We start from the raw sequence: 20,739 nt of genomic DNA on the forward strand, positions 1-20,739 counted from the left end.
CTTGTATTGTTTCAACAATGGAAGTCCTTTTGAATTCAAGTTCCATTGGGCAGACTATCATTATGTATTCTTTTGGAATGTATGGACTGAATTCTAGCTATTTAGAAGTGGTGACTTTTGAAGTATTGGCTTTAGAGGTGATCACTTGGTGATATGTTTGTGGTTTAGAAGATTTGTTTAATAAATAATCTTCTATTCACCTAGGGTGATCTAGTTTTTTTTGTGTTTATGGTTGTATGGCTATACTGGCTCAAAAACCAAATGAAAAGAGAAACTTTAATTTTATTTCAAGACTGAATTGAGTCATACAACAAAGCTAATGGTCCTATTTATAGTGCTAGGACTCTGAACGAAATAGGGAAGTAGAGAAGAAGTTACAAACATAAATGCTTGACATTTTTTTGGCTTAATGAATGAGTAAATGGAAAGCAATGCTTCTGCTTCATTTTTGTAACTCTCACACGTCCATTTCAATCCATTTCATAAAACTTTTCCTCAATATTTTTTACTCATCTTTAAAATCTTTACTTTTTCCCTGTAAAAATTCTCTTGTCAAGAAATCATGTGAAGAATTTTCTTTTCCTTTTATAAACTATATTTCAAAATCAAAACAAGATAAAATAGCTTGCCATCTAGCAAAAATCTATTTTGATACTAATTTTTTAAAATATTTTTGTAAAATATCTTTTGTTGCTTTACAATCTACTTTAATAAAAAACTTTTGATTTATCAAATTATCTTGAAATTTTGTAACACACCGAATGATAGATAAAATTTCTTTTTTGATGGTGGAATATTGCTGTTGAGCTTTTGACCATACTCCTGAATGGAATCTCACTATTTTCTATTTATCTATTTCTAATTGTTTTAGGATTCCTCCACATCCTATTTTTGATGTGTTTGCCTCTACTATCTTAAAAGCTGTCGGGTTAGCTATCCCTAGATAGAGTAGGCTTTTGACTTGAGTCTTAACTTCTTTCACTATATTTGTCATTTTCTCCAACCATTCTGGTGGATTTTTAGTAGCCTTTTGAAAAGTAAAGCTACCTTTATTCTTAACTTTGGAAGGAAGTCAATAGCATAATTGAGGCATCCTAAAAATCTCTATAATTGATTTTTATATGTAATCTTATTAGGAAATTTATCGACAAACTCAATTACTCGACTAGTAGGCTTAATATTTCCTTAATATATTTCCATACCAAGAAATCTAACTTTAACTTGAAATAGTTTCATTTTTCTGGCTAAAACTAGAAGACCATTAGTTTTAATAATTTCGTAAAATTGATTTAAATGTTTAAAATGTTCTTCAATAGAATTAGAGAACACCAAAACATCATCAATATAAACTATTGTGAATTTACTATATGGATTGAATATATCATTAATTATTTGCTGAAAGTTTGATGGAGCATTTTTTAATCCAAAGGGCATTACATTCCATTCATAATGTCCAAAAGGGACTATGAACGCTGTCTTATATCTATCTTTTCCTGTAATCTAAATATGATAATATCCAGATTTCATATCACATTTTGAAAATATTGAAGCATTAGATAACCTTCCTATCAAATCTTTTTTGTTAGGAATAGGATATCTAATCCATCTTAAAACTTTATTTAATGGCTTATAATTTATAACTAATCTTGGAGCTTATCTTTCTATTTCTACATAATTCTGCACATAAAAAGCTGAACAACCCCAAGGAGATTTACTAGGTCTAATTAATTTATTTTCAAGTAATTGTTAAATTTTTGTTTTTCAATACCCAAGCAATTATTGATTCATTTGTATAGGTCTTGCTTTAGTTGGGATTTGTCTTTCACTAAAGCTTTCTTCATAAGGAAGATCTACTATATGTTTCTTTCTATTCCAAAAGGTATTTGGATGTTTAGAACAAATATCCTCTTTAAATTTCTTCTTTAAATTATTTATTCTTTCTTTTATTTGCAAGTATTCTACCTATTCTTCTATTCTTTTGTAGTGAATTTCTTTACTAAGAAAATTTATTTGCTTTCTCTTTCTATTTATAGAGTTAACTCTAAAAATTGACTCTTGTTTCAACATTTTATTTCTATAACTATTTGGGGTTTAACCCATTCAAAAACTATTTTCTTTCTACCTATTTTGGTAATTATACCTTCATAACTGGCTTTGAAGGGTAATATCTATTTAAACTCAAAGTTTTAATCAACATAAATATGTTTTTGAAGCATATTCCTTGGTTACATATATGAACGTTTGTCAGTTTATACTGTATATCTAATCTTGAATTATTAGCTATTCTTGCTTTTTGGTATGTTTTCTCGTAATACTTGGTTGGAATTAATCCTTCATGTATACAATTCATATCTATGCCAGAGTCTACTAAAACTACTATAGTTCTGGAAAACTCTTGGTTTATAATTAAACTAATTTGACAATACCATTTTCTGTTGGTTAGTTGAGAAACTACATTTATATACCTATTTTGATCTATTTCTGTTGGTATTTCACTAATATAATCATCATCCTTAATCTCTATACCTTTATTTTTATTAGTTTCTAAAAGGGTTCTAATTTGTAAAATTTCTATATCTCTATGGATTTCATTATCCTTTAATTCTCTAATTTCTTGTTTTATTTGTTTAATTTCTTGTTGAAGTTCTCTGATTCCTACTAATTTACTATGTTCAGGTTCAAGTCTTATTAGTATAGCTTTAATACTAATTGGATTCGTAGAGGTCTGATGTCTATCTTCCTTATCCAATATATCTTTAATTTTAAGCAAATACTGCTTTTTAATCTCTTCATCTTGACTTTTGTCTATAATTTCTACAAAAAATTTTAGATTCTCTTTGTCTAAGGTATTTATTCTAAGTTTTTCTATACAATTACAAATTTCTTTTCCTATACAATTCTCTTTAGAATCATCTGAAGATGATGACTCACTAGTACTTTCTATATCCTTAATGTTTAATATTTTCTTTATTTCTTGCTCTTCTTCTTCTTCTTCTTTAGTCTTAAAATCACTTTCAAGCATAATCCTAAGAAGATTTTGCTTGTTTTCTTCTCTTATTTGTAGTTCTCTAATTTTCTTTTCTACCTTACATTTAATGCCCAAATCCACCACATTTATAACAGATTATGTCTTTTTTTTTATCTTTTTCATCTTTTTGAAAACATTTATTTTTCTTGAAAGATTTTTTATATTTTGGAAAATAGTGTTTTTTCTTTCTATATTTCTTATAAGGTACAAGGTTATAACTATTTTTCTTTTTTCTTCTAGAAGGACCTTAGATCTTTTCAAATCCATATTGCTTGTAGAAATCTCCTAATTCTAATCTTCCTTGTTTAGTGTCTCTATATATTTTCTTTTGCATTTTTATTTCATTACAGAGTTTTAGTCTTGTAATATTAATTACTTGGACTAATTCTCCATAAGTCAAAGAACTATAATTTATAGTTCCTGTCCTTTGTCTTTGTTTAATTTCTTCCTTAACTCTCTTAGTGAAAAGCTTTGGTAATCTATATATAAATTTTTCTTTCTAAAAATCTGAATTAGCATCTTGTCTCTAAAAAATTTAGGAATAAAATTATCTTTATACCATCTAAAATCTACAAGTGTAGGACACCTTAAATTCTTGAATTCTACTAAATATCTTTCTTGTATTCCTGTAGGTTCTCCTACAAAATGTTTTATTATAGCATATATTAATTGTCCTATATTATCTAGGTAGTGTGTTTCCATGTCACTTTCTTCTTTCTTTACATAATGCCAAGTTTTTATGTCACACCCTAAAAGTAGAGGGTGACCGGCATGGGTGTGAACCATTCTCACATTCCCATAAGCCTCCAAGTGAACGTTTATTTCATTTTTCAAGAAAAGAACAAAATTCAATCAAATCACAACAGAATTAAAATAACTTCTTTCAATTCGACGTTTTTGTAGAAATTTCGACAGAACGTCCCCTATAACTAGGATCTCTCGAAAATTCTACAACAAAAAAGTTTACAAATAACAGTATAAATCAGGAGCATAGCTCTTTCCAGCCAGCAACTAATATACAGACGAAAATAAGATTCATAAACAACCTATGTGGAGCATCTACTCTTTCTTTCAAATCAAAAAGACATACAAATTATATATTTACATTAAAGCAACAATATCAATCAAAATGTCCACCCACTGTAGCTATTTGCCCTTTTTGAGGTCGTTAGTGGAATCAGCGTCAGCTAACCAATCTGAGGCCAAATAACTTTTTTTCAGTAAATAGCATTCCCATAATAAAATTTTTAAAATTTAAATTGACAATCTCAAATAATAGTGTCAAGAAATTGAAAGTAAATCCACCAAAAATTTATAAGCATGTAAGTCATAATCATATTTGTAAAATAAGAATGAATTGAAAAAAATTTATGTTATCATGCTAAAAGAAGTCAATCTGCTCTCATATAACTCAAAACGATACCAATTACTAGTCAAAATCAGGTAAATTTCAAACACACATATTAATTAACATTTAAATTTCTGAGAACTCAACAGAATAGGTTACAAATATAGTTCACGAGGGTAAATAGCCAAACGCAGCTTATGCCACGAAAACAAACGCGGACACATCAGTCCACGAGGATAAGTAACCAAACACAGCCGAAGCTACGAAACAAATGTGGATACACAGCCCACGAGGGTAAGTAACCAAACGGAGCTTAGGCCATAGAATCAAACACAGGTACGAAGCCCACGAATACCAAATGTGAGAATAAAACTCACGAAAAAAACTAGCTAGTATTTAACCACAGCGCTACGGGCTAACGGAGCTACCGTTAGCAACAGTGTTCTGTTTGGAGTCCTCTCAAAAATTGTGTTTCAAACATGCAAGAAAATAATTAGTTCAGAAATATAATCAGCGTTTCCAATGCCAAACTTGCATGTATCACTTTAAATTTTAATTTAAAACATGTTGAAAATAGTCTTTCATGAAATAATATACGAGCTTGCGTTATCTAAATAATCAAGGATTTCAAGAGTTTAATAAACCAAATAATTCCATAAATCTTTAAAACATATTCCCTGAGGAAATAAATGCACATATTCTCCTTTAAACGTCTCGCATCAATATCACAAAGTTTCAAAACTAATGTAGTTCACAAGAATAAAATATCTCAATGAAAATTTGTTAAAAATAAAAGTACCAATAAAAATAAATTAAAGGGAATGCTATTCACTTACCTGTTGAAGTTCTAGATTTTTGGAAGTATTCTTCTTTTAAGTCTTATCCGGGTCTTGTTCTTCCACACACCCTAAAAATATAAATATATACAATTTTAATAACTTGTTTTTTAAAACATACCCTTTACTAACCACCATCAAAAATTCAAAACCAAATTTATGATTAAAGTTAATTCAAGCAATATCATTCATTTCTCTTACTTTCTCCATAAAACTTTAGCCATGCCATTCTATTTTCTTGGAATAGAAGTTTTCTCCCAATCTTTGCACCACTTACCTTAGGTGCATTACTTCTAGCTCTTCAATTTTAAGCCTTTAACCATTCACCAAAAATCAAACAAACTCCAAATATACACATGATTGTGTGCAAGCCCATAATTAAATTCCTTTACAAAGCTACAAGTGAATTCCTAAACCAATAATTCCCATCAATATTTAGAAGTTAAATTTTATCTCCTCATACAGGCCCTTCAATGACATCTTATAAGTACCAACCATATATCCAAGCTTGTCTCTTTCGATTTCAACAAGATTTTTTTTTCCGGTCAAGGCAGCAACAGAACACCCACCAAAATTTTTATAATTTCAGTCCTCAATCAAAACTCTCTCTCTCTATCGAACAAATTCATCAAGAAAAGTCCTTAAGATTCTCACCTCAAACACCAATAACAGCAGGGGCAACGAAGAAGGCAGAATCTACAGCAAACCAGAGGAGAGAAAATGGAAATCTTCAGCTGAGCAAGAAACAAAGGAAGATGCCGCACCATTCAAAGGGAAAAACCAGAATCAGTGTCGCCTCAGCTCATGACCAGCATCACCCATTTCCGACGACCTTAACCTAGTGAAATGCTGAGCTCGTGCAAGGGAGAATGACGCAGAAATAGAGGAGAACTCTAACTGAAACGAACAGACCAACTACAAACACACCGGCGATGACGAGCTATGCGAATGCGGCGCCAGCTACGATTGAAAGGGAAGAAAGCAATGACCCAAGAGAGGCTTAGCAAAATTCGTCAAATCCTCAGATCTCCTTATGCTCTAGAATGCCCAAGAAAAGAAGAAGGAAGAGTTAAAATATCTGATGAACCAAGGGTAGTCTGTTAATTTTGCATAGCTAGAAAAAGAAAAATTTAACTCTCCTTTTTAGTCTCTTCCAGATTCGAACTTGGGACCTCATGTAAGAAAGATTGCTCAGCTGCCACTAGACCAAGTCTCTAACTTGCTATATTTATCCCAAAAACTAATATAAACACACTTTAAGTAAGTTAACCTATATATTTATTTATTTATCTATTTTAAATTTAGTCAAGGTTATTACACTTTACTTGAAGTCTTTCTAATTTAGTGAGAATATCTTCCCACCAACCTTTAAGACTTCCAGTAAATCCTTGGGTTAGCATATCAAATATACTATTATCCTATAATTTATTTATTCTATATGCAGCTACTACCTTGGTCATTTCTTGTACTAAATTCATTATTTCGTATTCAATAAAACCATCTATATTCCATTCATAGATCGATGTTCCATCATAATGAGAGGTTATAGTGGTATATCTTTTTTCAAACTAATGATCCAGGAGTGTTGATCTCGAATAATAATTTTTTGTATTTTTTTTCCTTTATTCCAATCTCTGGTTTGATCTTATTAATATCCAATTCTTCTATATCTTTATTTATAACATTAACTCTATCTTTTTTATCCTTTATACTTAAGGTTTCTATTTTTTTGTTTATATCTAAAAGTAAATTTTCAGTTTTATTATTTTTATCTCTAATATCCCATTTTCCTAAAGTTCTATGTTTGGCTTGTTCTGCTGGTACAGCTTCATAATTAAATACCGATCTCTATGGATTTATAGCTGTAGGTTCTAGTTCTATTGGTTTATGTTCTAAGCTATCTTCTAATTTGCTAACTTGCTGTCCTATAGTATGAATGGCTATATTGGTATAGTAATTTTGCTGGATTATTTTCTGTAACTCCTTATGGTCTTGAAGGTTTATTAATTTTAAAGGTGAGGCAACTATGTTGCTATGTCCTACTTTAAAAGTTATTTCTTCTTAAGGAGGATGTATGGCTGTTATTGAAGTGTTATCCCTACATCTCTAGTTTTTGGTTCTAATTGTATTAACATTTACCGAAGGGTGATTGTTTTTACTAAAGGGATTAAATATTTCATTATTGTAGGTGTGCATTTCTAACCACTTAAAGAAATCTATATGTTCTCCAAGCTGTATTAACTTTGTATAATAATTTTCTTTTATTTCTTCTAACTCTTCTGGCAAAAGGTTCTTAAAATACCAATTTCTTTTTTCTCTATTCTCTAGGGACGCAAACATCTTTCTAAGTATTTCTTTGTCTAGCTCAAATCCTTCTTTTCTGATGACATTTAGGCATTGATATTCTATAGGTGGTCTAAATTCCTTTTCTATTTATGAATGGGTTTCTAATTCTATATTTTCTTCTAAGTTTTCTTCATCTCTAATTCTACAGGTTTCTGCCTTATATATTGGTCTTGGTATGTTTGGTGTAAAATCTACTCCTGCTAGTTTATATCCTATACTGGAGTTGTTTATAGAAGATCTATGTATGACTATGGGAATATTTTCTTTTATCTTACAGGAGGTTGACCTATTTATAATCTCATAGGTTACATCTCCTTTTGAAGCGATGATTACTTCTTTCAATTTTCCTTATTCTAAAGGAGTAGGCTTTGTCAACTTAGGAAAATTACAGCTTTTTGGGATTTGTATCTCACTATGTTTTATTCTCTTTTGTACTACTATTGATATTTTAGAGGGATCTCCTATTTCTACTAACATAGTTTCTCCTCTAGGGCTTTCTTTCTTAGTTCTAAAGTTCAAATGTGTTTCCTGTATTTTAAACATAATTCTATACTGTACAACCATATAAGTTGTTCCCTTCTTCCAAGTTCCCTCATTTTCTATTTCCATGACTAAAGCTTCTCTACAGTTATGATCCTTTAATCTAGTAACATAGTTCAGGAAACAATCAAAATAGATTAGTCCTTCGAACAAGTTTGACTGTATAATACCAACTATGGATTTTTGAAAATATTTTTCTACTCTTCTATCTTTTAAACAAATGAATATAGGTTCATCTAAACCTAACCTGAAGTTAGTTTTAACTGCAACCTGTATCATACCTATATGCATCCAATTATATTTATCTCTAAATTTTATAACTGTTTCTTCAAGAATTATATATATATATATATACTGCCTTTATTTATTTATTCCTATCTCTTTCTCTATAGTTTGGGTGACACAAGAGAAATCAAAATTAGTTGTCTTATAAATCTCCTTTTCTTTGAAGGTAGGCATTGACTAGTTAGTTAATAGTTCCTAAAGGGTGACTGTAGTAATTTTTGATTCTCCAAACATTTGACTATTTTTTACTTCTTCTATTTTTTTCTTTGGGTTCATTACTCCTATTTGACTGTAGACTTAAGCTTTTATGACTCAATCTCTCTTCCTTCTCTGACTCAGTTCCTATTATCTTTATAAACCAACTCATTTTTCTATTTAAACTAGGTTTTATTTCTACTTTCTTCTTCTTCTTAGGTTTCATGGGAACACTATTCCCTAATCCAACGGACTTACACACACTACCAGGTCCGGGCTCATTGGTTTACTGATGTTTCAACTAGGAAAACAATAAAATAGTATTAATAAAAATAGTTTAAAACAAATAAATTAGCACAATTTAGAAAAACAATTTGGCTTTGATACCATACACATAGAGAGAGAGAGAGAGCATAGACAAAATATACTTAGAAAAATGTTTATGCCCCCAGAGAATAGAGGAAAAAAAATTGGTATTTTAAGAACTTTTCACCAGAAGAGTTAAAATAAATAAAAGAAAATTAAACTTTATTGTAAATAAGGAGGAGGTACAGTAGATGTGCTTACAATGAAGATGGCGGATGAAGAAAGGAAATATTACAAGTGAGAGGAGAGGGAAGTGGAGTACAAAAGAGAGAGCTGAAAAGAAGCTAATGCCTGTAAACTAAAGGAAGTTTTGATTTTATAGAGGTTTAGGACCCTAATTTACTAAACTCGAGTTGCTTTTCTTACAACTGTTGTTAGGTTACTTTTTATTTTCACCCGTGATTTATTTCTCATGAATTTTGGCTCTATTGTCCACAAGACTTTTCGTGCCAGTGAATTCTAGCTTTGTCTGCCATGAGACTTTGCTTTTTCGTGAAGTATGTCTTTGGTGATCTTTTTTTGTCTTGCTTTTTCTTTACTTTCCCGCAACTTTTGACTCTTTTTTGTCTTTCTTCTTTCCACTCTTGCTTTTTTCTTTCAGCTTGTCTTTTATTTGACTTTTATTGCTACTTTTTCTTATGGGTAACAATCTGCATTTCTTTGAAATCCACTTCACAAATGTCTTCTTCAACGTCATTACACATTTTTTATTTAGCATAATATTAATAATTTGTTAACATTGAAGGAACAACTTGTGAAAAATAACATGAATTGGGTTTTAAAAAATTGACAATTTTTTATGTATGTACAAGTGATTGTTCATATATATACAACTAGATGTCAACGATTAACAAAAGCCCATGAAAATGCGTGGAAAAAAATTATAACATACTTTTTTTTATTTAGCATAATATTAATAACTTGTTAACATTAAAGGAACAAGTTATGAAAAATAGAATAAATTGGGTTTAAAAAATTGACAACTTTTTGTGTATAAATAAGTAATGTTCGAATATGTACAAGTGATTATTCAGATATATGTAGTAAGATGTCCAGGATATGCAATAACAATTAAAAATACTTGAAAATGAAAGTTATAATATATATATATATATATATATATATTTTGCACTATACATATTAAAGTGTTTGTTGGCTCAATGGTTCTCTTCATTTTGGAGAACCAAGGGGTAATGTTTATTTATTAGAAATCATTGTTAGATATTAAATAATTTCAGAGGTCCTTCAATGATATTTTCCAAAGGCATATTATTATTTATCCAGGATGACTAGATGAGTCCCTTAAACATCAATCCTGGACATGGACAAGAAAATGACAATTGAAACAAATAAAAATGATTTTATGATATGGAATATCATCCATATTTGACATCCCCATTATTTAAGATAGCTTGACATCGGTGAACTAGAGGCATGTGAATGGATCAACTTGAACCTTGATGTGTAAAATCTAAAAACTCACCTAACGTTTTTGACATTTGAGGGCCCAAAGGGCGAGCTAGTAAGGGTTTTGAAGCACCAAGTTTGTTGAGCATGAAAAATGATAGTGTTATGGGTGATATATTGAACCTATGTATGTAGTTTCAAAAATTTGAGTAATTTGGAATTGAATGATAGTAAATAGTTTAGTCCAGTATACAGACTAAGTTGACTAAAATTGTATTTCAAACCAATGTAGAAGAACTTAATGCATTAGGGATTTAACAAAATGAAAGATACATTAGTCAAATAATTTATGTTTTATTTTTCTTTAAATTTCATTAATTTTAACATGATACTTTTAAATTATTATTTTATTTAAATATAAATTGTATATTTAAATATTTCCATACTTAATTACTTAAAGTTTTTTAATGTCACGCTCCAAAAATAGAAGGTAACCAGCACAAGATGTGAACCATATAACACATCTCCGCAAGCCTCTAACCTTAAACTCATCTTATTTCTAATATGTAATCAAATTTATATTGAAATTTTAACATTTTTGATATTGGTCATCAAAATAAAGTTTTAAAAAAATTGTAAAAATATCGACAAAACCTCACTAGTAAATAGGATCATCCAAAACTCTACAATACAAAAATATTCACAGAATACCATGTCAATTAGGAGCTTAGCTTTTTCAATGAACAGACAGCATATATACCAAAATAGAAATCCTAGATATAGCATATGTGAAGCACCTAACCAGATTTCTTCAAAAATAAAATACATAAGCATTTATAGTTACATAAAAAGAGAAATTTCAATAAGTTCGTCACCCAGCACATCTAAAAGTTCTCATGGATCAACAGGAGGATCGGTGTCAACTAGGGTATCTGAGACCAAAAATAATTTTCAGTGAATAACGTCCCAACAATAAACAATAGAACATAAATAAAATGAAAAGTTTGAAATAATTATGTATGTTAAAGAGACGACAATTTATATAAAAGTTTAATCAACTTCATAATAAAACGGCTCTATAAAATTTTAAATAAAGATCTCAAATCATTGAACTATCATAGCAAATGTTAATATCACTTGATTTCAAGAAAGCATACAAATAAAAAAAGTTTTTTTCTTCATAAATAAATTACTAAATAAAAAACCAATGGAATATAAATCATCAAATAATTAGATTCATAATTATAGGGACTTATTAGAATAATTAACAAACGTAGACACACAATTCACGAGGGTAACTAATCAAACGTGGCTTATGCCACGAAAACAAACGTGGACACACAGTCCATGAGAATAAGTAACCAAATGCAGCCGAAGCCACGAAACAAATGTGGACACACAGTACACGAGGGTAATGCTAACCAAACACGGCTTGAAGCCACAAAACAAATGTGAGTATGATGTTCACGAATAACCATCCCTCCATTCCACGTGCGTTGGCCATCGCATGGGGCTAGCACCTCCTATAAACACCCTACTAGCTAGGTATACCATGGCGTGCCAAGGGCTAACGGAACTGCCGTTAACAACTAGTGTTCTGTATAAAGTCTCTTTCAAATCTATTTTCAAACATGCAAGAAAATTATCACTTGCAAAATATAATTTCTCTTTTCAGTTTCAAACTTGCATGAACCAAGTAAAATATCAATCTTTCTAAATATGAAAATTCATAATTAATATTTCATAAATTGTTCACTAATTTTCATAGTTGGCTATATCAAATAACAGACTACTAAAATTTGTAAAAGTATTTCGTCAATCCAAAAAGTATAAGTAATGATTCTAAGAAGTAAAACAATTTAATTAACAAAAGGAGCTAATGCAAGAGAAATATATAATATCTATAAATTGTTAAAATAATATTTTAATAAAGAATTTTTTTAAAAAATATAAATTAATCGGGACGTTATCCACTTACCTAATAATTTTTTAAATAAATAACTTACTTCTAATTGGTCCTCTTCTAGTAATGCTTGCTCTTTAAATCCTAGTGCCCAAGAAATACCATTGTTATTTTCTTTTATAGATCTATTATTATCATCGTCATCAATCTAAAATAATTCAGAAAATAACACAAATAGCTCTTAACTTCTAACATTTTTCAAACATTTCATAAACATTCTAATGACTAATATCTTAATAACAAATTGGCTCTTGAATTACTAATTCATAATATTATTTCCAAACTACTCTATTTCTAATTTCAACTTTCTTTATAGAGAATAATTCTCTTTCATAACAATTTAATTGTCAATAATACAATCATCACATCTATTCCCCATCATCCACCAATATTCATCCTTTCAAGCATTTTGTCAAACATCTTATGAGCACTAATTTTTAAATTTTAATAGTAAATTCTTCCTTCAAATACCATCCCATAATTTCTCCAACAATTCTACAGTATCAATATAAAATTTAATCTGGCATCCCAAGTTTATTTCTTCAACAAAATCAATATAAATTCAGTTATACTCCAAGCATAAACAACATCTTCAATCGAAAAAGATTTTTGGTTGGTTCAGAAACCTACTCCCTTTCTATGATCACGCACAGTAGTAACCTCACACACCAAATAATATTGTCTCAACTAATTAAACACACACACACACACACACAGAACTAGCAAAAAGAAAATTCAAAGCTCCTCACCTGTAACTAGCATGACCAAACCAAGAAGGAAATGATCTTAGGCAAACGAACAAGGAGGAGGAAGGAAGAAGAATCTACAACAACATGAATGAGAGAGGAGTGAAGATGTTTGCAGTGAGAAACAGGGGAGGATGAACAAAGAACAGAGGGAAATGAACAGCTTCTGCTTCCTCAAATGCCTGCGCAGATGAACGGAAGAAATAGAGAAGGAGAGTCGACAGTGAAATAAGGGAGGAAAGAGTTTGATGCAACCCCCACAGCCACACCAGCATAGCGTCGCACCTAGATATTTGTTGCTGCTCAGAGAAAAAGGAAACCAACGTTCGAACAGGGGAAGGAGAAGAAGACTCCACAGCGACAGCTCAAGCTCTGGCACTAACTAACATCGACGATAACTGATACGGAGAAGGAAAGGGAAGAGGACGGAGGTTGATCGAAGCACTCCCTCTCTCTCTAGGTTCTGGAGGTTTCGAAAGAAATGAAGATGGAGAAAAGAAGAGGAAGCCGTGCGTTTTTGGTTTTGACTGCTCTTTTTCTTTTTTTTTTTTTTTAAATAATAAAGGGTCAAAATAGTAATTTCATCTGGCTGCAACAAAAATAAAATTTCCCTTTTGACCTTGCATGGATTCGAACCAAATACATGAAGATGGATACCAACAGAATTTCCATTCAAGTACTAATATAACTTAATAAAATTATCTCCAAAATTAATGAAAATACTCTCAAATTATCTAATCATGATATTTTACTTTATTTAAATTCATGGGCTATTACATTTAAATTATGGGGAGAGAGTAGATAATTATATTATAAGGACAAATTATTAATTTTAAAAATATTAACATAATGATAAATAAAAAATTAAGTATTTTAGAATATTTAACAGAGAATGTTGTTAAAAATTGGAGTAAAGTATAGATTTTGAAAATAGATGTGAGCTATGTATAATTTTAGCAAAATGGAAGGGAGTTATTTTATTTTACTCAAAACTATATTATCAAAGTTATCCATAATTGTTGTTAAACTTCTATAATAATTTATAAAATGAAGAAAAAAAATAAACAGGAGAATGTTATAATTTTTTAATTTTTAATTAGTCTCTTATAGTATGAAAAATTAAATTTTGAATCCTCCTAGAAGAAATGTCACATTTAGCATTTGACCATGTATTGATCAAGATTATCTTCAACAGAAAGACATTTGTTCTTGAAAATAAAAATTGAAGAAAAGTGCAAGGAGTTCTAATTTTTTTTAAATGAAAGAAAAACTTTTCTAAAAATAAATTATATTTTGAAATGAAAAGAGTATCTTTCCACATGAATTTCTAAGACTAAATTTATATTCATTTCAAATACTCCACCATTTTACAAAATATATAACTCATATTTTTTGTCATGCTCCAAAATTAGAAGGTGACCAGCATAGGGTGTGAACCATATCACACATCCCTGTAAGCCTTAAAATTGAAAGTTCATTCGATTTCTAAGAGGTAACTAGATTATATTGAAATTTTAACACTTTTGATACTAATCATTATAACAAAGTTTTAACATTTTTGTAGAAATTTTGGCAAAACCTCCCTTGTAATTAGAATCTCTTGAAAATTTTACAATGCAAAATTTTTTACAGAATATCTTATCAATCAAGAGCTTAGCTTCTTCTAGCCAGCTAATAGCGCACATGCGCGTGCACACACATATATCAAATAAAAACCCTAGCTATATAGCCTATGTGGAAGCACCTAGTCAGACTTTCCAAGATAAAATACATAAGTGTTTATAATAACATCCAAAAGAGGGATTTCAGTCAACTTTCCACCTAGCACGTCTGAAAGTCCACAAGGGTCGGCAAGAGGATTAGGGTTAGTTGAAGTATCTGAGACCAAAAATAATTTCCATTGAATAGCATCCCAATAATAAATAATTAAAAATGTATAAAAGGAAAGTTTAAAATAATTGTGTGTGCTAGAGATGACAATTTTTGCAAACAAATATTTGATAAACCTCAACATAAAAACGCTCTATGTAACTTTAAATAAACTCTTGATTCATTAAATTATCATATCAGACATCATTATCATTTAATTTCGATAAAGCAAATAACTGCATTAAATAATTATAAGCATGTCACAAATCAAAACAAATGAAAAACATCAAATAATTAAAAAAATTATAGGGACTTATCAGAACAAGTAACAAACGTGAACACACAATCCACGAGGGTAAATAACCAAACATGGCTTATGCCACGAAGACAGACATGGACATATAATCCACAAGGGTAAGTAACCAAACGCAACCTAAGCTACGAACAAACGTGAACATACAATTCACGAGGGTAATACTAACTAAACGCAGTTCGGAGCCATGAAATCAAATGCAAGTATTAGACTCATGAACAACGAATTTGAGAATAAGGCTCATGAAATTCAAATAAGCTAGTCATTGACCAAGGTGCCAAGGGCTAATGGGATTGCCATTAGCAACCAATGTTCTATATAAAGTCCCTTTCAAATCCAATGTCAAACATGTAAGAAAATATTCACCATTAGAATAAAATTTTCATTTTCAATATCAAACTCACATGAATCATTTTTCATAGCAATTCAATAACTTCCAAAATGAGATCCCATAATTAGAATCCAAACTTGTGTTTATTGATTAACTAAAATTATCAAATCTAGTAAAGATAACTTCACAAAATAAAATAATTTAATCAACAAAATATCTAATAATCACATTGTTGTTGTAAAAAGGATTTACATAAAAATGTAATATTTTAGGAAAGGAAATTTTATTTGAATATCATTGGACTACTATCCTCTTACCTGAGATTCGTAGAATTCAAGAATTCACTTTTCAATGTCGATTAAATTTCTCCTCCTCTAAATATCCTATAAATGCAATTACAACATAACTACTATTAAAATTTAGCTATAGTAAATTTGAAATTTTAAGAGCAAAACTTTAAACATAAAATCCCTTAAAAGCCATAGTTTAAGACTCTATTAAAATACCATCTCCTCTTAATCTTTTTTTTTTCAAAACACCAACCATGCATCATTTCTAGCCCACTCATAAGAGCTTTTAGCATTTCAATCTTTTATCACAAATTTCATCTGCCACCATTTATTTCCCAAGAATTTAATTAGCTTGATACTAATTTCATGCTCAAATTTCCTTTGAAATCTTCAACTTAAGTTCTTACAGCAATAGTACTTAATTTGGACATATCCATCACAAGGATCAATGAATTTTAAAAAAAAATCAAATAAAGGTTATTCTAATAAGCATAATGTCAAACACCTTATATGCACTAATTTTTACAAGCTCAAACCAACTTCTTCCTCTTTGATTCCATCTCCCAAAATCCTCTAATATATAAATAAATGAACAAATCATCTTCCTAAGTTCTTTTTCTTTATTTAATATATTAGTCTTAACTTAAGGAAATTAAATCATCATCTCCCACATTTCACACGGTAGTAGCAAAATTCAAGAGAAAACAAATTGTAACTTCAATCCTCAAGTTATATACCCACTCAGAACTAACCATGAAAGGCAAAGAAAATGAAGCTCCTCACCTAACCAACAACAATATGAGCAGAGAAGAAAGGAAGAGGTACTTAACATTGTAGTAAGTAGAAGAATGAGATTCGATTTACTCCCTTATAGGAACAAGAATAGAGGAGGGAGAAGAAGCAACACAAACTAAGAACAAATGCAAAGAAGAACCGAAAGTTGCACAAGGAAAGATGGACCCACAATCTGTACCTCAACATAGTGGTACACAATGAGCTAGAAGTAGGGAAGAATGGGGAGATTTTTGGTTGATGTTCAGTAGTAGAAAATGAAATCCAACTCTTGCTAGCTGCAGAGGGATCAACGAAAGATGCTCACGTTGGTGACGGTTGAAAATGGAAAGGGAGGAAGTGGAGACATAGAGGAAGAGCTAAGAAATGAAGTGTGAAGAAGAGCACTTCTCTCTCTCTCTCTCTCTCTTTCTCTCTCTCTCTCAATAGATTTGGAATAATCAAAGAAGAGAAGGTAAAAAATATCAGATTTAAAGGAAGGGTCGTTCTATAATTTCATAAGGCAAAAGGGCAAAGAAAAAAATAAAAAAATAAAAAAATTAAACTCCTTATGGCCTTGCTTATATTCAAACTTGGGACTAAATGGAGAATTGTTTACATAGCTTCCACTACAGTAACACTCCTTCTTGTCATAACTGTCCCAAAATTAATACAACTATAAATAAAACACAATATTATATATTACATTTTTTACTTAAAATTCTTTGGTTATTACATTTTTCATACAGACTTTCCTTAGGAAAAATAGCAACCAAGGACCATTAAGTAAAATTAATATTAGTTAAGGGTCAATAGACTTTAAAATTGCTCTATAGTCTCTTAGTCCTTCATTGATATTGTTGAACCCTAGCCTTGATGATTACAAAATAAAGAGAAGTTTTGTGAGTTTCAAGCTTTCTTAACTAAAATAATTGTCTTAACATTAAAATTGACTAAATGAGAGCTTATACGAACAGAAGGTATGCTATCTTGTTAGTTAAGTATTTGACTTAACTATAATCCTTTATACTTGAAGCTATCTTATTCAAAAATATTTGTAAGTGTCATTAGAACAAAAATGACTTTTTACAGTGGTTAAAAATGACTTTTTACAATGTTTAAAGAGGTGATGTTGTTCTAGAGGGTGTAGAAAGTCCTTCTTTTTACATCGATTATAAACCCGATGTAAAAAATAATATTTTTACATCAGTTATAAAACCGATGTTGAAAATTATATACAAAAAAATAAAAAAAAATTTACTTTAACTTTTAACATCGGTTGGGCTTCCAACCGGTGTTAAAGCCCAACTAGTGTTAAAAGTGGACTTTTCACACTGGTTGGGCTTCCAACCGGTGTTAAAAGTGGACTTTTCACACCGATTCCAACCGGTGTGAAAAGTCCACTTTTAACACCAGTTATTACAATAACCGATGTAAAAAATATTTTATTCTCCAACGGTTATGGTAATAACCAGTGTAAAAAGTATTGAATTTTTTTATACTATATTTATTTTATCAATTTTACCCATTCCTATGCATAAAAGTTGCCAAATCAGACAACTCAATTCATTTACAATTGTTTATCAAGTATTTATCAACTATACAAAACTATTTAACTATTAAAAAAACTAACAATTGTTTAAATTGTCAAAGTTGCCATTCCTATGCATAAAAATTGCCAAATCAGACAGCTCAATTCATTTACAATTGTTTGTCAAGTATTTATCAATTATACAAAACTATTTAAATATTAGAAAAACTAACAATTGTCTAAATTGTGTCAACTATCAAAATTAAAATATGTCTAAAAGTAATAAAAAACCTTACAAGTTCTTCACAAAATAGGTTGCCTAACGTATGCGGATGTCTTCAATTTTAGCTTCAAGAAATGCATCCGAATTATCGAACATCTAAAATTTGATTCATAAAATAGGTATATTAATCAATCTCAAATAACATAATAAAATAAAACTTTTAAAAATATATTTACCTCTTTTGTAAATTCGGTCATGCCTAATGTGATAATATTGTCTCATGACATATAGACCGCACAAGTTTGTCCTCACCGGTTGTCTATTACTTTGTATAAGAACAAATCATAAAAAATTAGTAAGAAATCTTAATAATTGAACATATTAATAAAGTATAGCATCACCTTTGGCTCAATCTATGTGGGATCCTTGAGCTCATGTCCATGCTTTTGTAAGACTACATTTTAATATGTTCTCATTGCCCTATGATTAAGATCACCAAGTTAGTAAATATATTCAAAAAAAATTAAATTAAATAGTTTAGTAAAATTATTCTTACAAGTCTATCATTTTCTTCATTTCTTTCCCAAGTTTGTAATGGAGGGAGTATAAAAAGATGATAGTGTTGCTCTTCATTGAAAGAACAAATAATTGCCAATGGTCCCTGCTAAATATGATACAAGTTAAAGTAAATCCATATTGAAAACAACTATTAATTATAAATTGATCCTTACGAGTGCACATATGGAGCCATAAAAACATCCTTTTTGACTTCACATATTCTCTGTTGGAGGTACGCAGCCCTTAACTCTGGAGTATTACCTTTCTCTGTCATGTGATGAGGGCAAAGGAATCCAAACTTATCACCTTTGCCCGATGTAATGAACAAATGATGAAGGTACCTACAATAATGCAATTATATTAGTTTACTAAACTTGATGATTAAGTTTACTTACAACAATGCAATTATATTAAAGAAAAACATACTTACATCATAAATAGTTCAATGTGTGGTGTGGTAAGCTGATTATTCGACAAAAGTCAAACCAAATCTTCCCGTTCAATTGTCACTATCATGTCTTTCTTACCCACAACCTCCGAATCCATTTCTAAACTCTTGAATTCAAATGATAAATCATACGCCATTAAGATCATTCACTGATGCGGAGTCAATGAGGGTTGTGGAAGTTTCGGGAGATTCTGCGAGGAAAGCTTCTACATAATAAAAAGGCAAGAAATAGTTAATAAAAAGCATATATTAGGAAGTTGCTACATAATAAAAATTCAAGAAATTTCGTACCACAGCTTGAACCAGTTTCACAAGTCTCTTGGGCCATAGGATAAAATTGCCAATAGTTTTAACCACAATCTTCACCTCATCAGTAGAGAATGGAACCAAAGTATCTGGCACTTTTGGATCTGCAACCACCACTCTTAGTTGATCATCTTGAATTTGCTTGTAGTGGATGGTTAACCCTAAGCTGTAGATGCTACCAAGAGAAACCAAGCATTTATCAGGATCTTCTAGAAATATTTCACACGGTTCACCAATGTTGTCACCAGAAGGACCCTCTGACACACGCTTAAGAACATTACTCCCTTTTGTACTATGAAATACAGGAGACATATGAACTAGTTCAGCAATTGTCTCCTGTCGTGAGCTCATCATGCTCATCATCTCCTCTTTCATTTGTAGAAGCCGAGCTGTAAATGAAGCTTCAAACTCATCCTTAGTCTGCTACCTCACAGTGGATATCAATGTATCAAGCTCTTCTCTAGTCACTACACCTCCTGAATTAGGACGTGCAGGTGCTCCAAAGTAGTCCTTAATGCCCACACCATATCCAATGCCCCTCACACGACCCGGATGCTCTGCTTGCCTATAGCAACTGTTAAGATATCATTTCTGCCCTCTGGAATGAAGCTTCCTTGGGCTTGTTGCTCCTTAAGAGCATCCTATAATATAAAAATAACAATATTAATTAATAATATATACAATTATATAGAAATTTAAGGGGACAAGGAATAATAATTTTACTTACAATCCTCTCAGCAATCTCCTGTGCTGTCTCACTTGTATAACCTCCTTTCTTGTACTGATGTCCATATCTCCATTTCTCCTCTCGAGAGACCGGTGATGGTGGAGAAAGGAGTATGGAAGGATCAGACTTAGCTTCTTCTTCTCTCTTCTTCTGTTTCTCTGCCATCAATATATCATCAGCTCTAGCATAACCTCCACGAAATAAGGTATGGGGTCATTGATTCTGTCGAGCAATTTCTCGCCCTTTAGCTCATTTTTCTTGTTAATAAATTGAATTTTAGATTTTATTATTGAAGTAAATCTAAAAAAACTT

The 20,739-nt window shown here is 30.5% G+C and overlaps 1 long non-coding RNA gene across 1 annotated transcript; it reads right to left on the bottom strand.

The window, feature by feature from the left end:
* Positions 1 to 3,926: 3,926 nt before the first annotated feature.
* Positions 3,927 to 9,213, bottom strand: LOC129290414 (uncharacterized). The gene is made up of 4 exons (XR_008588371.1): positions 9,146 to 9,213; positions 5,867 to 6,250; positions 5,213 to 5,283; positions 3,927 to 4,224 (listed from the first exon to the last, which is right to left on the bottom strand). It is a non-coding gene; the product is annotated as an uncharacterized LOC129290414 (long non-coding RNA).
* Positions 9,214 to 20,739: the final 11,526 nt, after the last annotated feature.

This window comes from Prosopis cineraria, unplaced genomic scaffold, assembly GCF_029017545.1.
Source record: "Prosopis cineraria cultivar Desert tree isolate PC_DT_omini unplaced genomic scaffold, ASM2901754v1 PC13, whole genome shotgun sequence".
In the NCBI taxonomy this organism is placed as follows: Eukaryota; Viridiplantae; Streptophyta; class Magnoliopsida; order Fabales; family Fabaceae; genus Prosopis; species Prosopis cineraria.